The sequence below is a fragment of the Aotus nancymaae genome, unplaced genomic scaffold, assembly GCF_030222135.1.
Source record: "Aotus nancymaae isolate 86718 unplaced genomic scaffold, 86718_ANA_hifiasm-v0.15.2.pri h1tg000029l, whole genome shotgun sequence".
Lineage (NCBI taxonomy): Eukaryota > Metazoa > Chordata > Mammalia > Primates > Aotidae > Aotus > Aotus nancymaae.
Genome location: NW_026988442.1, coordinates 90,199,477 through 90,207,862, shown reverse-complemented (window position 1 = coordinate 90,207,862; position 8,386 = coordinate 90,199,477). Strand labels below are relative to the sequence as shown.

General features: G+C 36.6%; 1 non-coding gene across 1 annotated transcript; it reads right to left on the bottom strand.

Moving 5' to 3' along the window:
- Window positions 1-8,081: 8,081 nt before the first annotated feature.
- On the bottom strand, window positions 8,082-8,185 carry LOC135277052 (U6 spliceosomal RNA). The gene has a single exon (XR_010344663.1). It is a non-coding gene; the product is annotated as a U6 spliceosomal RNA (small nuclear RNA).
- Window positions 8,186-8,386: the final 201 nt, after the last annotated feature.

Below are 8,386 nucleotides of genomic sequence, written 5' to 3'. Positions count from 1 at the left end.
GAGTAATTCCTCCCAACATTCTGTTCAGCTATGCCTCTGATTATTCAACTCTTCTTTGTTGTGAAAACCTACTGTTCCCAGTTCATTCGCTTTTCTGAAAAGTGGGCAAGATGAACTCCTCAGGTGATTAAAAAACTACTTTCTAGAGCCTACAGCTTTACACATTTATCTGCCTGAAATTTCCTTTGATTTCAATCTCTACAAGGGCAAAACTTGGCCAGGAACTACCAGTATTAACTCTCATTCATATATAAGTCTTAGACATGGTTGGGGTGCAGAAAACAATTCTCCAAAATATGGCCCTTAGACATGCTGTATATTTTTTGAAAATTTAAAGTCCTCAGAAATAAGCCTAAGAATCAAGGTCCTTTTAACCTTGCCTTGTTCCTCCCCATGAGCACAGGGAGGAACTCTCTCTCTCTCTGAAATTTTCTTATCTGACCAAAACAGCTTCTTACCAAAAGAAACATAACTGCCTTCTCTCCCCTCCCTGAACTATCGTTATCTATAGCAGAAAAGAAGACAGAAGAATGCAAACACACTTAGATGGACTTTTTCACAAGATAATGCCTGCCTCTGGGCTGATTCAAATTCCAAAGAGAATCATTTACAAGTTAATTTCTGTCTCCCTTGTCCATTTTCCTTAATCATCATTTACTGTCCTTCAAAAGAATTGTCTATATTCCTATATCCTCCATACCTTAGGACAAAGGATACATAAAAACTCCTGTACCCCACTGAAGGGCTGAGATAATCATGTTGTGATTTTTCCCTGTGCATGTTAAAAAAAAAAAAGTGCATATTTTTTTCTAATAATTTGCCTTTTTCCGTTGATTTTTCAGCACACTTTCAGAGGATGAAAGGGAAGTTTTCCCTTAGCCTCTATAACATTTTAAGGAATTATCTATTTCCATTAGATTATGTGATATTGTAGGAGCCAAGTTCCTTGCCCCTGAAGGTTCACTAAAAAACCAACTTGCAAAAGGCAGATTCACTGGAGGGAAGGCACACACATTTATTTAATATGTATATGAAACCACTTTCGCAAAAACTGTAACAGCAAGAAAATTATCGCGGTGAAAGGGATCTGATCTAACCAACCCCTATCTTGCCTTTAGCTTTCAAACTGCCCTTAGTTATTTCTAGGCCTGGGCCAAGGTAACTCTGGGAGACATTTAGTTTATAGTTAAATGGTAACAGCCCTTCCCCAAAACTCAACTGCCTTTGTAAAGGTAATGAGAGACCACTAGGCTAAGGATAGGAGGGTAAGAGAAGACTGAATTCCGCTAAGGTATAGACATACACAATTACCTGCCATTATTCTGAAGGTCACAAAATCTGCAATTTTCCCAATTACTTCTACAGATAACATTACTATTGTAGAACCTAAGATGGGCCTTTTGAGATGTCTTTTCAGATATTTTGCATATCTGACAACCAATGGTTCCACCTGGATCCATTGACCACACCTGTAGCCCCAATCAGAAGTGACTCAGCAAGCATAGGGATCGTTTCCCACACCCCATGACTGCAACCCAACCAATCAGCAGCAAGCACCCATTGCCTAACCCAACCCCCTCCCATCCTCTACCCTATCTTTGAAAAGCCCTTGCCTTCAAATTCTCGAGGAGGATGATTTAAGGATAATAAAACTCCTGTATCCCATTTAGCCAACTCTATCTGAATAAAACTTTCTGGATTGCAATTCCCCCGCCTTGATAGATTTTCTCCACCTGGGCAGCAGGTAAGAAGAACCCAGTAGGCGGTTGCATATGTGACATGGTAAAAGCCCCATAAAACTGCATACCTCAACCATACCTCAGCTTTCTGTTGAAACTGCTCTCTATAACCCAAATGTGAATAAGTAATTAAGGTCTGTAATTTCCACCCTACCCAGACAATGTGTAAACAAATGCTAATCTTGACTTTTGTGAACCACTTAAGTAACAATCAGAATGTCAAAAGTCCCTTGGCCCTTGGAGTGTCCGGAGCCCCTCACCCTCATCTCTGCCCAGGAGGTGATTTACAGAATCCACTAGCCCTCAGAACCTCTGAAGCCCCTCACCCCCACCCTCGCCCCTCACCCTCACCCCCGAGGTGGTTTTATGGGTATAAAAGGTCTTGACACCCTCCTTTCGGGGCCACAGGTTGGAGATGTGAGTCCTCCATGGCTGCTGGCAATAAAGACAGTGCAATTTGGCATACTTTTGTCTTGGTGTTGACTTTCTATGCTCGGGCCAGTACAACACATACACGTCAGGAGATCCACTGAATGATCACCAGCCCTCAACGTGGCTTACACAGCATCCTGGCAAAAGAGGTGATGGGAGTGAGGAGAAGCAAAATGTTGTGGAGGACAGTGCTAGGGAGAGTAAGTGGATCACAGAATAGATACTAACTTGTATGCTATTTATTGAAAGGGTCCTTTCAGGTGTGGTTATATACTTGGTCTTACAGGGAGAGGAAGAAAATTTTTTCTCCTTGGTGGGTCTAGATCTTAGGCAGATAAACACCTGTGCTTTTGGAGAGATGGTGGGCATTGGGGGTGAGGTCAGAGAGACCTTGAGGCTTCTTCAGTTCAGCAACTCCAAACACCGTGTTTAAATTCTTCCCATAGTTAGCTTAGCCTATGCTCAGAAATGAATGAGGAGAGCCTGGAGGTAAGAAGCAAGATGGAGTGAGGTCAGATTTCTCTCACTGTCATTTTTTTGCAAAACTGATTTCAATCGTAAGTATCTAGGTCTTAGCTGCAGCACAGGCCTCAATGAATACCAGGAGAACTGCTGAGAAGAAAGCAGCAAAGGTGCCGTTCATTCCCAACAAACTAAAGTGCACTGATGTTTAAACAACTTTCTTTCTCACCTCTTTTTCATTTTGGTTTTAGGGAGTTTTTTCTCTGTTTTACTTTAACTTGTTAATTTTTTTTTTAACATAACCATTTCTAACTTATTTTACAGCATTCCAACTAATTCCTTTTAAAAAAATTTCATTAAAATCAATTCACTATCCAGACATTAATAAATCTTTTTAATTATTTATCTTTTAATAAACTCCAAAATTAACCACTTTTCAGTAGCTAATTTGTTGGGCACTAGTGTTACTGGAAAGGGGTTCTAATCCAGACTCCAAGAGAGGGTTCTTGGACCTCCTGCAAAAAAGAATTTAGAGCGAGTCCATAGAGTAAGGTAAAAGCAAGTTCATTGAGAAAGTAAACAAAAGAATGGCTACTCCATAGGCAAGGAACTGGCCTGAACTGCTCGACTCAGTATACTTATGGTTATTTATTGATTTATTGATTATACGCTAAATGAGGGGTTTTCACGAGTTTTCCAGGAATGGGGTGGGCAATTCCCAGAACTGAGGGTTTCTCCCTTTTTAGACCATATAGGATAACTTCCTGATGTTGCCATGGTATTTGTAAACTGTCGTGGTGCTGATGGGGGTGTCTTTTAGCATACTAATGAGTTATAATTAGTGTATTATGAGCAGTGAGCACGACCAGAGGTCACTTTCGTCAGCATGTTGGTTTTGGTGGATTTGGCCTGGCTTCTTTTGCCTGGCTTAAAACCAAAATCTGTTTTATTGGCAAAATCTTTATGACCTGTTTTTCCAACCTCCTATCTCTTCCTGTGACGTAGAATGCCTAACTTTCTGGTGGTGCAGCCCAGCAGGTCACAGACTTATTTTACCCAGTTGCTGTTCGAGATAGAATTGCTCTGGTTAAAACATCTCTGATCACATCTCCCCCCTCCCTTTTACAAGGGAACCCTTAATCCTAAGTGTTGTAGAGGGATGAATATTCACCTTCTCTATTTTCTTCAGTCTGAATAATGATGATGGTATTTCAGCCTAACTAACCATTAGGGTTTCTGGTATTTAGGGTAGAGAGGAGCTCAGTCAGGAAGTGTAGGTATGGCGAGGGCCATTTATAACTGGGAGTTCAATCAAAAGGTAATATCTAAAAGACTAATAACTTCAATTTAAGAAAACATACAATAAGCTTATACTGCATTCCTACACAAACAGTACAACAGCAATATAGTCCACAACAGTAAAGTAAAATAAGCAAAAATTACCCCAAGTAAATGAAATAAGAAGGCTTTCTATAAACTGGGCATTTGTTGAAAGTAAGCAGATATAAGGTCACCAGCTGATTCCAATGTGTGCCCAGAATTAGAATATTGTTCCAGATATTTACATTACCCATCCCTCTTGTTTCTTCTGAGCAGTAGCCAGAAATCAGTGGTTGGTTCATAGGAATAAGCAGAGTCCATCTAAATTTCAGGAAAAAACTTAAAAAACAACAGTTTGAAAATAGACTCTAATAACAAGTGTACCACAATTTTTGTAACATATTTTTACTCTCTCCAATTTCCCATTTTTACTAAAGACAAACCATGTTAGGAATGATTCGTTTGCAAAATAAACTGTACTCTTATTATACTTGGCCTGATTATTTGTATAAAGCACAGCAAGAATAATTACTTGCCCTATAGGTTCTTTTAAACTGGCGTTGATGGAATTTTGTTCCATAACGAATCTCAGATAACACCTTTTTTAAAGCTGAGCCCAGCCATCAACTTGCACCAACAAATATCTATATGAGTTGGGTAAATTGCTTTCCTATTTATCCATCAAGGTCCCAAGATAATTTGATGCTCCTGAGCTTGTCAGAAAGTGACATTCTTTATTATCACAAGTGAGGAACCCTGTACAGGGACAGTGGAGACAAGGTATGAGGCCAGTTTTCCCAAGAGGCTTTTATTGGCTCTATAAGTCAAATTTAACTCCTTAAAGGAAAGCACACCATTCTGGTCAAAGCCTTGGTAAAATAACCAGTTTCTACAATTGAATCCTGTTACAAAAGAAAACAGATTCTTACTGTCCTTATGCAAATAATTATATGGCCATAAGTTAAGAATACTCAAAAATAGTTTCCAAATTTTGGAGAAATAATGCAGAGTGAAATAAATATGCTCCAAATTTTTTTCACAGGAGTGTAACTTACTCAATTGTTAAAAGCTGTCAATAGCTCAAAAAAAAAAAAAAAAAAAGTTTTCTTGGCTCCAAAAAAAAAAGAAAAAAAAAATCAGATCAGCAACATTTTAAGCAAAAAAGTCAGAAAAGAATACTTCAGTTTTCTATTCATTCAGTCAATGCAGTTAACTCCTGTTCAACTTGATATTCATGAATGAACATTTCAGCTCTCTGTGAGAGTCCTGAAAGTTTTTTTTTCTAATGTCACAATCTCCAAAGTTATCAGAAACTGCATTCAAAAGTGTCTATCAAGGTTCTATAGCTGATTACAAACCATCTCTTGAAGAGGATCAAAACAGGACAATTGTCTGTGGATGACAAAAAGCCTTAGGAAAGCCACTATTAAAGCCTAAATTACCAGGAACTTGGGTTACTTCTGTGGCATACAACAATTATACATAACAATTAAAACTATTAAAAACATACACTAAGTCATATCAGAATTAAAGGAGTTTCCCATACTTTTGAAACACACACTAATAACATTTATACAAATACAGCCCAAAGAAATCCAAACACCAGCTCATATTTGACAATGTTCCCTGTATGATTTTTATACCAAACATGCCAAACATGTCCTTTTTGGACTTTAGGGACCTAATATCTAAAGATTAATTATGTCAGAATAAGCCATAATTTTAAATTTAATTTTCAAAAGTTTGTAAAATATCAAAGGTTTAAAACACTCGATATTATAAAGTAGAATTTTAGGTCACCATAACTAATTAATTTAGCCAAAATGATAACTCAAAAATTTTAGAAGACAAAAACCTTTACTCACCGATAGAAGACTTAGCTTTCCAAATAATTTGTGTCTTGTCTATCTCTTATTTTTTCTTCAGTTTATTCTAAAGGCAAACTTTTTAAAATTATTTTTTTGATTTGACATGAAAACTTTGTTCAAGAGTTAAAGCCAAATTTCACCCTTTGCATTGATGTACCATTAATGTCAACCCCAATTTTTAATAAAACCTTATAGACAAATATTTTCAATTTTAATATCTTAATTTAATTATCTAAATTATCTTAATATGTCAATTTTAATATTTTAATAACTCTTTACAAATTTTTGTTAAAGAGCAGAGCAGATTACTGCTATAAGAAAACTCAGTTGTGCTTTTATTCCAATGTTCAGTTTATGAGAAAGCTGAATAATATCTCTTTAACTTTAGCCAATATGTTCACACACGTAGTTTCTTTTACAAGATCCATTTTTTACAAAGCTTCCATAGCTTACTCAAACTTTCAGCTATACCCAACTCAACTTAGAAGAATCCTTTAACCCTCTGACATGGTTTGGCTGTGCCCCACCCAAAATCTCATCTTGAATTGTAATTGGAATTGTACTCCGTACATGCTGGGAGAGGAACCTGGTGGGAGATCATGAGGATGGTTTCCCCATGCTGTTTTCATCATAGTGAGCGATCTCTCATGAGATCTGATGATTTCATAAGGGGCTTTTCCCATTCTTGCTATGCGCTTATCTCTCCTGCTACCATGTGAAGGTGGACATGTTTGCTTCCTTTTCAACCACAATTTTAAGTTCCCTGAGGACTCCTCAGCACTGCAGAAGCATTAGTCAATTAAACCTCTTTCCTTATAAATTACCCAGTCCTGGGCAGTTCTTTATAGCAGTGTGAGAACAGACTAATCCACCCTCTAAACTAGATCAAAAAAAAAAAACTACATTCTCATTAATTCTTATAATCTTTCCCCAAAAACACATTTTACTTTCCTTACATACATTGCATGTAAAACTTTTTCCAGTAGTCTCAAGTACATGTTCCACTATTAACGCAGAAACTTTTACTTTGGTGAAAAACCTGGTAAGTGATTCTGATTATGTACCAGGTGTGGAGCTTAGGGCATCAGACAGAAGTCCAGATAAAGTTTGACTCATTCCAGCACATCTAGGAGGCATGGCTAACTCCACATGTCCCTAGGACTTACCTAGACTCTAATAGGTTCAAAGCAGGTAAGTTGAACAATTTTCAAAAGTCAAAGAAGCAATTTATAACCTTAAATCATTTAGCAAACCTAATATCTGATCTGGAAAATTTGGACTAAATGTCTAATTTTTGAAGACATTTTTATTTTACCAATAACCTTTAATTTTAATTTTTTAAAATGAAAGCAAGTTTAGCCCCAAGGGCTGCTGCTTGAATATTTTAATGGTTATTTCTTGATTAAATGCTAAACAAGGGGTAGATTATTCAGGAATATTCCAGGAGAGGGGCTGGGAATTCTTGGAACTGAGAATTTCTTCTCTTTTTAGACCATACTGGGAACTTCCAGGAGTTTCCATGGCATCTGTAAATTGTCATGGTGCTGGTGAATTATAATGAGTGTTGTCTTCTTGATTGTGGCTGGGTTCAGCTGGCTTCTTTACCACATCCTGTTTTATCAGTGGGGTTTCTGTGACCTGTGTCTTGAGAAACAAGTCCTGCGAATGACTATCTCACAGTGAACCCAATATTAAGAATGAACATCAACTTATCCACTTACCAATTTACCTTTGTTCTAACTTTTCCTTGCCTCAATTTCCTTACCAAATTATTATGAAGATTAAATAAATTTGTTCCTGGAAAGTACTTTATGTAGTACCTCTGTACTGTACCTATCTGTAATAAGTTAATAACGCTTTAATAATTTTTAGTCTGAATCTAACAGCTTTCTCTCAGAATCTGGAGGGAGTATTATTAAAGTTATGTTCTACTTCCACAAACTAGGCTAAGTCTACATTAATGCTGAGAACCACGGTAATCCACATCTACTTTCAAAAATGTTAGAAATTTTGCCTGGATATATTATGTGAAGATTTTGAGACAGGTTCCTAGAAGTGGAATTGTTGATATTCATATTTTAAATGTTGATATTGTCAAATTACCTTTTATATCAGCAGTATTTGAAAGTACTTATTTCTTCACATCTTAACCAATAATAAATATTAATAATTTATTAGATTTTTGCCAGTTTAATGAGGAGAAAAACTTCATTTTAAGTTTGTATTACTCTGATTACCAATGAGATCAGATATCTTTTGAAAAAATATGGAATGTCTTAATTTATATGTCATCCTTTTGCAGGGGCCATGCTAATCTTCTCTGTATCATTCTAATTTTAATATATATGCTACCAAGGTGAGCACAATCAATAATCTTTAAAAAGTCTTTATTTCCCAAAGCTTCCTAAAATCAAGTGAACTAAAAGGCATTACAGTTTTTATTTTTCTGACAATATATTTAAGTGCCTACTATTTTTAAGCCAATTAATCAAAGCTCTTTCATATCACACATACAACACATATAAATACGTAGCAGAAGAGGATCCAGTGCTTGCAAGATTTTTC